The sequence below is a fragment of the Marmota marmota genome, unplaced genomic scaffold (genome assembly GCF_001458135.2).
Source record: "Marmota marmota marmota unplaced genomic scaffold, marMar, whole genome shotgun sequence".
In the NCBI taxonomy this organism is placed as follows: domain Eukaryota; kingdom Metazoa; phylum Chordata; class Mammalia; order Rodentia; family Sciuridae; genus Marmota; species Marmota marmota.
Genome location: NW_026000051.1, coordinates 1,024,219 through 1,036,435, shown reverse-complemented (window position 1 = coordinate 1,036,435; position 12,217 = coordinate 1,024,219). Strand labels below are relative to the sequence as shown.

The following is a 12,217-nucleotide window of genomic DNA, read 5'->3' as shown; positions in this document are numbered from 1 at the left end:
GAGGGGACCAAGGAGATAGCACATGGTAAAAGGCCAGAGAGTTCCACAGGCAGTAGGTGCAGTAGGGGCTGCAGCAGCTGCAGGGTGGCAGGGTAGACTCCTCCCTTTCTCAGGCTTGGCAGAATCTTGTCCTTCCTTGATGGCCTACTTGTTAGCCTCTCTGGGGGTCTGTGTTTCCAGCAGGGCAGTGTTTCCTTCTCAAGGGGTGGGCCCTGGCTCAACTCCATTTGGATGGGATACTCCAACCCCGTTTGGTCCATCAGGTTTGGGGTGAAACTGATATTTCTAACTAGCACCCTGGCTGGGGACAGTTCAGTGGCAGAGCACTTGACCAGCATGTGTGAGGCCCTGGGTTCTAACCCTACCCAACATTGCAAAAACAAAACAAAACAAAACAACAACAAAAACTAACCAGCACCCAGAGCAGAGTCGGAATCCTCTGGACACCAGCATGGCGCCCAGTTCAGGTCAGCACAGGCAGCCAATGTTGAGGCCAAAAGCAGCCTCTGAAAAACTGCCTCGCAGCACTTATTACAGTACCTGTCTTCCTACCTCTCGCCCTTCTTTCCACGACTCTCAAAAGAGTGCCTCCTCTGTGCCAGGCACAGTTCTAATCCTTGAGTAGAATTCCATTTTTTCTTGGGGAGCACCCAGTCGAGGGGGGATGTACTCATGCATGAGAGTAGAAGGGCAGGGACCAGGCATTGACTCTCCTTTTATCTTCTGTGACTGGCACAAGCCCTGGGGAAACCAGGCACTTAAAAACATTTGACAACAACGAACAAAATCAAGATGGTAAGACTTCAAAGTCCCAGCAAAATTCTTAGAGATCTGGCAGTGCTCACAAACATTCAGAAATGGGAGGCTGTGTAGTACAGCAGAAAGCATGTGCACTAAAAGTCAGACTGACAGAGGCCAAACCTCAGCTTTGCTGCTCATCTGCAAGGGGCCAGGGCAAGTCCTTCTGCCTCTGCGCAGTACTCTCTGAGGGCTAGAACAGGATCACACTGCCAAACAGTACATTCCTTCACCTGGTAAGCACTTGGGGGACTCAACAGCGCCAGGCATTGTTTCAGGCTCAGGGGATACAGCTGTGAACAGAGCAGCTGCTGACCTGGAGCCCACATTCTGGGGTGGAGACTAATAATACAATGGAGACCAGTAGCCTCTGGGGCAGAAGAGGACATTCAAAAGAGCTGCTGCAGTGTAGAAAATCACAGTGCCAGAGGCACAGAGGGGAGGACATGGCAATACCAGGGAAGAAAGGGTGGCAGCCAGACTGGGGTGGGGGGAATGGATTCTGGATATATTTCAAAGGGAAACCCCACAGAATCAGCCAGTAGATTGGCTATGAAGTCTGAGGGAAACAAGAGGCAAGGGCAACTCCCAGTATTCTGGCTAGCATGGCTGGTGGTGTGGCCCAGTGGCTGAGTGCCTGCCCAGCGTGCACAAAGCCCAGGGTTCACACACACAAATTCTGGTTTGGGCAACAGTCGGAATGATGGAGAGGCCAGCATGGAAATCAAGTGGCAGCATCAACAGGCAGATGGGTTTGGGCTGAAGCCCAGGGAGAGGCCTGGACTAAGGGTATAAACCTGGTGTCATCAGCAAATAGGACAGTTGACCACGGGATGCACGAGGTCACCTAGGAGGTATAAACAGGAGCCCCAGGACACACCCACATTCTGGGGCGATGACGAGGGATCTGCAGGAGACTGAAAAGGCATGGCCAAGAGGGAGGAGATCTGAACTAACTGCAACTGAAACTACGACCTCTGGTTGGAGGCAAACTCCCAAACTCAAACCTCATACACCACTGTGATGGCGAGAACTGGAGACACATGGACATGCTGTAAAATAAGGACAAGGAGTCACCGCACAGGAAGACAGGATGGCTACGGGCAATCTCGGCTAAAACACCACTCAAGAATGGGGGAGAGGGCTGGGGATGTGGCTCAAGCAGTAGCTAGTGCACTCGCCTGGCATGCGTGTGGCCCGGGTTCGATCCTCAGCACCACATACAAATAAAGATGTTGTGTCTGCTGAAAAAAAAACTAAAAAATAAATATTAAAGATTCTCTCTAAAAAAAAAAAAAAAAAAAGAATGGGGGAGACCCATGTTTCCCTCCTATGTCTACAGAAGGCCCCACGTTGCTTACACAGGCTGACTAGTGGAAATGGGGTCTGCTTCTGTTTACCATGTCTAGGACCGGCAACTGACAGGTAGTAAGTGCACGAAGGAGGCCTACAAAATCTTCCTGTCCTTCACCAAGAGCCCAGTAGAAACCACTGTGATCCCCACTCCCACTGCCTGTCCTGCTGGCCACAGTGCCCTGGTTGGCCAGGAGCTGACACAGCAGCTCTGCCGGGGAGGACTGCTGTCAGCTCCCTGTCACAGAAGAGGAAACGGTGGCACAGAGAGGAGTGATGACGCAACCACTTGGTTAGAAATGGCCAGGCAAGAATCGGAACCTAGGCTGCCTACAACTCCCTCTGAGCCGGGTTAACTGTGGTGACGGGCGGGAAGAAGGGCAGGACTCCCCCTCGCTATTCACAGCACTGTAGTTCTGTTAGTGTGCGTTAATAGCCAGCGTCAGAGCTCATACAATTAACACCACCACGGCCTGCACTGGTGGAGATACACTCATCTTTTAATTCAATTGCCATCAGCAATGGACTGTGCATGTCACTTTTATTAAAATCCAACAACTGTTTTATCTCAATATATGGACACAATGAAAATATTAGCTGGAGGGAAAATCAACTGTGTAGACTGGGATTAAGAAATAAAGTAAAATACCAAGATAAACTGCCTTTAAAATGGTTGAAGATTTAATATAGTTCTTCAAGACCTCAATTATGTACACGTTTGGTCTATACGGTGTAAATCCGGGCTAATGAGATTCAATCGCTGTGTATAAATCTGAATAAGGACAACCTGATTGTCTAAAGACAAGAGCAGTTTGGGATTCTGTGTTAATCACTTTTCAAAACAAAGATTATGATTCAGGAAGAGTAACATCACTTTGCTGAACATTATTGATTGCATTCCCCTTGGTGTTGAGAGAAATGGTCCATTTGGTCTAGCACAAACTCTGAAACAAGCTGCAAGGGATCCAAAGAGTCGACTGAGGAGTACCACTGTTCTGCTAACAAGATCAACAACAGTAATTCACATTTTCTCTTTGTCCTATGGAAATTATGAAGTCCCAAAAGAACCCTGCTTTGCAACGTTCCCTATGTCCAGTACCAGAGGCTATGCAAAGCTACATACTGGGGCAGAATACAACAGAGTGACAGGTGACTGGCAGGTCCCAGCACTTTCCCTCTGGGATCGTCATGAAGACTTTGTGTACAGCACTGTAGGATACTGTAGGCGTTGAAGCAAAGCCAGCCATTTAAGATCAGTCCATGACACTTTTGTGTATGGTACACCCTGTCAATGTAGGCATCAACAGGGCTGCAGGGGAGACCCCAGCCTGGACCTAAGTGCAGGCCTCCACAGAGGCGGGCCATGGGCAGGAGAACTACAGGTACAAAGCACAGAAGAGGCTGGTAGGGAGTCCCTAGGGGACCCTGTGGGGCCTAAGGGGCCTCTAGAAACAAGGAGGTATTTTTGTGATACAGACACCAGACTTAATTATAAAATGACCTTAGGGGCTAGGGCGGGGGCTGATGGGTAGAGTGCTTGCCTAGCATGCATGAGGCACTGAGTTCGATCCTCAGCACCACATGAAAAACTAAAAATAAAACAAAATAAAGGCATTATGTCCATCTACAACTAAAAATATATAAAAAATGAAATTATAAGAACATGATGAAGAACCAATGCCGGGGTAAAGGGTTAATTCTCCTATACTTTATAACTTTCTGAATTCTGTAGAAATCTAGCTACATCACTCAATTGCTAGGCCAATTAACTGCTGTCTAAACTATAACCTTGTAAGCTTAGTTCTTAGAACTATAGCTCTTAGGGAGATAAACTCAAGTCATCTTGAGTTACTGCTGCCTGTGGTGAAGGCCACTTCAGGATAACACTCGCAGGTGTTGTACTGTTTTTGTTCTACACCTGTGAATGACTTATCGTAAATTCCCTGTGCATGGTCTTTGGTCAAGTAGGCCAAGAATTCAAACCCACCAATGCTGCAATGGTTAAGAAATGATGTCAAATTTCCTATAAAAGCTTCATGTAACTTCAGCTCGGGGCCCAGAACTCCAGCGCACTACCTCAACTGTGACCGCCTGCGTAAATAAACGTGAGTTCTCCAATCCTCCAAGTAGTGCTTGGTCTCTTGCTGAGTGTGCTTTCCATAACACTTTTGCTTGTGGCAATGACTGAGGAGAGCTAAAGTGTCCAGTTACACACAAAGAGGAACTGTCTCCTTCGAAATGCCCCTAGTGCCTCTACTGAGAAACACTGGAGAGCACTGGGACATGGGATGGGCAGGGGAGAGACAGCAGATGAGCCTGTAAGGTAAGCTGAAGCCAGGCTGTGACGACCATCCAAGCTGCCCTAGGAGGGGTGGCTTCCTCCTGCAAACAAGGGGCCAGAAGAGGGAGAGTACATCTCTGGAACGATGACTCTAGTGGAAGATGGACAGGAGGCAGTGTCCAGAAACAGGGGCACCGGGAGACCAAGGACAAGGCGGGGGCCAGAATTCAGACAGCAGAAGAGCAGAGAGGACCGGGCAGAGGCCTCCGTGGAGGTGCGAGGTGGGCCTGGCTGCACACTGGGGAAGCGAGGGGCACCGCAAGTGGTGAGGGGCACACTGCTGCAGGAGGTCGTAATCTGGGGCTTCTTCACAGGGTATCTGATCAATAAGCATTTGTTATAAGAAAGAAGATTAGTATCAGAACAGGAAGAAGCCCAACTGGGGCCAGAGTGTAAAACATGCAGGTTGCTCTGAAAAGAGCCAACGGTTACATGGAACCGAATCAAACCAGATGGCCTTGAACCAGCAAAACTAAGGTAGAGGCAGCAACCCACCGCCCAAACCTTGAACACACAATTTCACCCTGCCCCAGGCAGCAAGAGCTTCCCATTTCTACCAGACACCAATCTCACCTAATGGATGCAAAACACTTTAAAGGTAAAAGTCAATAAAACTCCTTTGGAACTGCCTTCTCCAACCTTGAGATTCCCTAATGCATATGCCAGCCCACAAAGCACGGCCGCCAGGGTGGCAGGACAAGCTCTGCAACTCCTTCGGGCACACGTTGCCTGAGCATGTGGAAGGAGGCTGGACACGGGGTCACAGCGTTGACGAGTGAGACGGCTGCTGGCATATTAGCCTTTGGCAGGGGCACAATTGAGGCTGCCTAACTTGCCTGCTAACCATTTAGACAAACTGTTTTCACGGCATTTTAGAGAAACTCTGTTACGACCAAAGCCCTAAGATGCAGGTGCCTGGTCACTTCCAGGAATGACCATGCTGCACCAATAACTAGAAAATTCAAAGAAACAACACTCCTGGCGAGGGCAAGCAGGAAAGAAAGGGAGAGGGAAGGGCATCAAGTACGCCTGAGATTAGTTCTAAAAACAAAAACTATGTCCCTAAACTTGACATGGAACACTTCTGACAAAAATAAAACGAGGTTCTCATGATGTGTTCTTTCCACCTCAGCCGGCACCCCATAGCTGTGCCCCTCTGGTGCCCTTCGCAGGCCACTACCCAAGAGCAGAGTCTCACACTGGGCCTCAACCTGTAGGCCACCTGAAAGCCACCGGGAAGTGATGGCCTATGAATATTCAGGCTATTAAATAGAAAAAGAGGGAGAACAGGAGCCAAATCAGGAGGCAAGCTGAAGCCTGAGGAAGGCCGGGCTCCAGTGAAGAGGCGGCACCCGTTCCTGCTCTGTCCCAGTGAAAGGCACTGTCCGCTCCACATGGGAGACCAGGGGAGTTCAGAGAGTTCCTGACACCCGTTCCTTACCTCCCAGGAGCTCAGCCAGGCACGAGCCTGGAGACTAGGACAACAGTGACTTCAACAGAGCATTAAAGAGGAATGGGATAGGGAAGTCCACAAAATGACGAGGCACGCGTCACAGAGCCCTCTACTTACAGCGCTTGGAACCACCTGCCTTCAAAAGAAACAACCGAATGTGGCTCTGGAGGGTGGACTTCCCCAGGGCGCGGCGTGTGTTTGCCTAAGGAGCCTCAGAATCAAGTGGGTCCAGAAGAACCACCGCAGCACAGCCCCCTTCATGCCAGTTGCAGGGCTTCCTGCTCTTGGTTTGCTCAGTCCTGACCTCCTCCTGGCCACAGGGAGGCTGGGTCCTCCACTGGTGACAGAACCAGACAAGCAGCTCCTAAGCCCACAGGAATGTGTTTCATGTACCTAAAAAAGCACCGACTCCTAACAGCCCCGAGTGCCTGGTTTTTACTTATTTGCTCTTAACTTAAAAAAGCATTTTCTGAGACAGGGTCCTGCTACATTGCCCAGCTGCCCTCAAACTGCTGCTCAAGTGCTCCTCCTGCCTCAGCCTCCGAGTTGCGGGATGTGAAGGGTCATGGGCGTCAGGCAGGGGCCATGCTCTTGCATAAGAGCTACCTCTCTCTTCAAGCCTCAGCTTTTTCATTTACAAAGTGGGGACAGTGACCCGGGCTCCTGGGGTCCCAAGTAGGGAAACTTGAAATGGTGCATGGGAGAAGCTCCCACTACAGACACTTCCTGAAGAAATCTTCTGGGTCAAGCCAGTATTTCCATACCTGATGGACAGTTTTTTCTTCATAAAATTTGTGTCTACCTCCCTCACAGCCAGGACTCACTCACTCTGCAGGCCAGGCCCCCTTGATAATATATCATTTCTTATTAACTCTTCTCAGTATTTTAAGGAAAACCTTTCAATTTTAGTTTCTTTATTCTTATATGCATGAATGTGAATCACAGGTTCCAAAGAGAAAGCCAACTGCTTACAAATAATACTGAGCACCTAGTGTGCACCAGGCACTGTTTTAGGGTTGAGGAAACACCAATAAACAACAACAAAAAAAAGGTCTCTCTTGTGGAACTTGAGGCTTTCTAGAGGAGACAGACAAAAAGCAATAATCCTAGCAGACAAGGAACTCAAACACTACATTAGGAAGTGATAATCCTAATAAAATATAAAGGCCAGGGCTGGGGTTGTGGCTCAGTGGTAGAGCGCTCGCCTAGCACAAGTGAGGTGCAGTGTTCAACCCTCAGCACCACAAAAAATAAATAATTAAAATAAAGGAATTGTGTCCAACTACAATTAAAAAAAAAAAAAAAAAAAAAAAAANNATATATATATATATATATATATATATATATATAGGCCATTCAAAGAGATAATGTGGGGAGGCGCACATGGTGGAGGGGGGTGGTTCACTGGGAAGGAACAGAAGAGCCAAATCTTGCAGGCCATGAAGAACAGGCCCTGGGGAATCCCTGGGCCAAGGCCCGCGGCAGCAGAGGCCTAGTAAGTGAGGGGAGGGGACAGGAAAGGAGTCAGAGGTGCAGAGGAGCCACTACAAGAACTTGGGCTTTTACTGGAGGAAAGTGGGCAGCCATTGCAGGTTCTGAGCAGAGACGACACATAACTTGAGTTTCCCTTTGAAAGACTCCCTGGCTCTGTGCAGAAAATAGACAAGATGGGGTGGACACAGGGAGGACAGTAGGAGGCTGCTATGATAATCCAGGTGGACAACAGAGGCCTGGAACAGTGTGATGGCAGTGGGGGAGTTGGGGAGCCACGGTTAGATTCTACACTAAACACACAATCTCATCTAATGTGTGTATCTTAAAAAGCATGCTTAAAATGTTAACTTCATACTTTGAAAGATTTTGAACAACTTCAGACAACAGAGGAGTTGCAGCGATGTCTCAGAATCCCTGCCCACCCTTCCCCCGACGCCCTGCCAGCCACCCACTGCCAGGGTCCCACCGCAGCCACCTGTGCACATCAGCTCTCCACAGACACAATCTCCACAGTCTCTCATCCAACTTCACCCACAGACTTGAGCATCTACCAGCGGTTAATCATACTACTGTGGTTGCCCAGTTACTCGATTCCTTGGACATTTATTAAGTTCACATTATCTACTATGAGGAACCATTTCCCCATGGCTGTAATGGTATAATGACACCTCCTTCATTTATTTAAATAGGACTTACAGATTATTATTGTACTGTGAACTATAATTCATCGCTATTGGGGTTTATGTGGGTTTGGCTTGTGGGAGTCCTTTCAAAATGGCATCTGAGTCCTTTGACACATCCTTGTCATTCTGACAGCGTTCCCCTACTTTCTGGCCCAGCAAGATGCGCCAGGTTTATCTTGGACTTTCTCTGCCCCAGTGTTGGAATTAGCCACTTTTTCCAAAGAATTCTCAGCATTGGAACACATGCTCGTGTGTGTGTGTTGTGTGTGTGTACACGCATGTGCATTTGTGTGTGAAGAGATATACCTATTTCTACCTCCTCTATATACTAATAACAATTAGTTCATATTGATACTTCAAGTTGTAATACAATATCAAGAGTTTATATTCACATTCTTTCCACATTTTAACTTTCCCTCTCTGAAGCACAAAACCTGGTTCCCATTATCACAAAGTATTTCCACATGTGCTCAATCCTGTAACACAGTTTCAGAATTACTTATTCAAACCACCTGAAAGACCTGCCAACTAGTAAGTGTTACTACTAGTTCACAGTAACCATAGATGAAAGGCTTAGAGCCAAAATGCCATATTCAAAGGTTACTAGGGTTAATTCTCTCTTCTCCCCAGGCATAGACACACTATTGAAATAAATTATAGTGAGGTTCAGTTAAGTTCCTTTATTTTTGCTCACATTTTTTTGCCGGGGGGGGGGGGCTTCTTGTTAATTTCATTTATTTATTTTTAGAGTATGTGGCACATCAACATGGTTCTAGAAGCTAGAACTCCAGTCACCCTGCCCAGCGCACTCTGCCTTGCCCTATCGGAGTCCCTGCCCCCACCTGGCCTTTCTTATTTACCTTCCCAGGACCAAACTCTTCACATCTTCCTATGTCTCCCCACCACAATAAGCAAACAGCAGATGTCTTATAGCTCTGTTCTGAGACAAGGAAGCTTATTTCGGATATTCTAGTACTCACTTTCTTCCTCTTAACTTTTAAAGGCAGAAGGAGAAGTAGGGGTGCGCGCTACGTGGCACTATTCCTTCTACTCTGTAACAGGTGATTCCCGTGCTTGGCAATCACACAGAAGCTGCAATGGTCACCCTGCACAGCTCCTTCCATCCTGTCAGATGTTGATGTCTTAAGGGCAGATTCCTAGAAGGACTGCTGGTCAAAAGTAGACACTGCCGAAGCCCTTCTAAAATGGCCAGACCCACTGGAATTTCTACTGGCAATGTGTGAAAAGACCGGTTTCCTCACAGCCTCGCCAACAGAGTGTTTTGTTATGCTTTTTGATTTTTGCCAGTCTGGTAGGTGTGAAATGGTGCACCTTGGTGAGTTTAAACTTGCATTTCTTTAATAATGGGTGAGGTTAAACATCTTCTCATCTGTTTAAGCAGTATCATTTATATCTTGGTGAACTTTTCCTCATGTTCTTGATCTTTTTCCTCTGTTTTCTGATTAAAGATTTGAGGGCCCTGTATCTGAATGTGGCAAATACTTCCCAGCGTTTTTGTTTGCATACCGAACTCCTGGTAATGTCTGCAGGTTGCAACCCCCCCCACCGTCCTGCTTTGCTCTTTGCTTTGTTCTTCCTCCTCACGGTGGATTCAGAGAGCTCTCTGACAGGGAAGCCCATCCTCTGCAGAGTCCTAGAGATGGGCTCACAGGTGTAGAATTCTTGCTCATTTAAAATGGTCTTCCTTTGGCCTGGAAGGTACAGATACCTACCTACATTTCCTCGACTCACACTGTTTTGAAAATGCTGCTCCATGGTTGTCTTGTGTATTGCAAGGCAGTCTGTTATCAGTCTGATTCTGTGTCCTTATAAATTATTATTTTTTATCTTTGAAGCCTGACTATATTATCAGATTGTGTCTTAGACTCAACTGTGACTGACCACCCCCAGTTCTCCTTCCTTCTCAAAGTATAGATTCAGACCTGCTCTCATTTCTAGGAAGCTTTCCTAGAGTTTTCCACATCCATTCTGGTTTTCTCCCTTTGGCCTCTGACTCTACATATGTTGTTTCTTTGTGTTTTTCATTCCAATCGCTTTCTCTCTGGCTCTTTCCATGTCTTTCATCTTGGCTGTTTCAACAATGAAATGTATTCATTTGGTTCTCTTGGCTGTTTGCCTTTTCCCAACGTGCGTTATTAAATTTCATTTATCTCTTTTTCCTTGAATGTCTTCATGTTGAGTCTTCAATTTCTGAGATAATGCTATTTTCCTCCACTTCTGTTTGAGTATAACAAATGTTCATTTCTTCATACTTTCGTCTGTTTCTCTTCTTAGCTTCGGAATTTAGGAGGATTTCTTCACCTTTCCAAATGCTGCTGAGCTGAAGCCATCTGGGTGCTGGGTACTGTCTTCTGCCTTGACGGGTCTATTTCTCCTGCGGGGTGGGTTCCTCAGTAGAGGTGTTCCTTCCTTCAACATTTTATTATGAAGAATTTCAAACACCTAAAAAGTTGAGGGCTGGCCTTGTGGCTCAGTGGTAGAGCGCTCGCCTAGCAAGCACGAGGCCCTTGGTTCGATCCTCAGCACCACATAAAAACAAATAAAGATACTGTGTCCAACTACAACTAAAAAATAAATATAAAATAAAAAATAAAAAAGTTGAAAGAGCTGTGGAGGGAACACTAAGATTCGCCTGAGCTGGATTCTACAGTCCATTATGCTCTACTTGCTTTACCACATATAGGCCCGTCATCCAGCCACTGATCCAGGTTGTTTTTGATGCATTTGGAAGTTGCAGACACCAGTATACTCACCCATGAGCACCTAGGCAGCATGTTGTTAAGTTGTTAAGTAGAGTTCAATGCTTGTTTTTAATCTTTTTTTTTTTTTTTGAGGGATCTGTGCTGGGGACTGAACTCAGGGCCTTGTGCATGCTAAGCAATTGCTCTACCACCGAGTCATACCCCAGCCCTGTTTTAATTTCTTTTTGAGGTAAAATTTGCTTGCAATGAAACATACAAATCTTTAGTGTGCTGTTCTCTGCATTTTGACAAATCCATACAGCCCTGTAGACCATGCCTCTATTGAAATGCAGAGCACTCCTCACACAAAATCTTCCTCCTCCCTTCCCAATCAGTGCCTGCCTCTCCTTTCCAGAGGCAAACACTGCTCTGATTTTTACTCACCAAGTTCTGGCCTATTCTAGAACTTCATACAGATGAAAGCATACAAAATATTCTCGCTTGTACAAGGCATTTCTCACTCAGCAAAGGTTAACAGTGAGAGTACAATAATAACAGCTCACTAGGATTTGTTTCCCCCTCCAAATCCTGCTGCCATTTTTAAAGTCACATATAATTCATAGCACTGCTATTGTCTTCTGGTTGTATTTATTAGTTTTATTTGGTCTTGTTTTTCTGTACTGCTTGGAGGATATGTGAAGAGTTTTGGATTTAGATAACCATCAATCTTCCTCCCTTCCTTCCTGTTCTGGGGATGAAACCAGGGGTGCTTTACCAATGAGCGCCCCCTTCCTAAATATTGAGATGGGGTCTCACTAAATTGGCTGGCCTTGAACTTCTGATCCTCTTGCTTCCATCTACAGAGCAGCTGGGATTAACAGGGGTGTGCCACTGCACCCAGCTGTCATCTGTAACGTTCCCAGTTACGGGCATTTTCAAACATGAAGCAAGACAGATTACTTAATAACTGTGCAAATTAAAAAATGATCAAGATTTTGCAACAGCTGTTCTGTCTATCCAGTTTTTCTTCCTTTTAAAAAATTATGTTGTTGTGTTAAAGTATTTTAAAGCAAACTTCACATTTCCTGTCAGTTCAGACAGACCTACATATTTCAATATCCACCTCTGAAAGATATGGACCTTCACTTCCGTAGTTCTGAAGACATTAATACACCCAACACAATTACCAACAATTTGTTGGTATAATTTCATATTTAGGTTATGCCCAAATTCTTTGGCTTGCTTAAAAAAGGTTCTATAGTTGTTTGTTCAAATCCTAATTTGAACAAGGTTTATATTTAACATTTTTGCTTTTATTTTTTGACTTGGACTTTGTGTTATGAGATTTTTAGTCACTAATACATTGCTAATCATGTTACTGCCATTTTAGAAT

At 46.1% G+C, this 12,217-nt stretch overlaps 1 protein-coding gene across 3 annotated transcripts in view; it reads right to left on the bottom strand.

Annotated features, from left to right (window-relative positions):
* Med27 (mediator complex subunit 27) overlaps positions 1 to 12,217 on the bottom strand; it is a 182,628-nt gene that overhangs the window by 42,701 nt on the left and 127,710 nt on the right. The window lies entirely within an intron of this gene.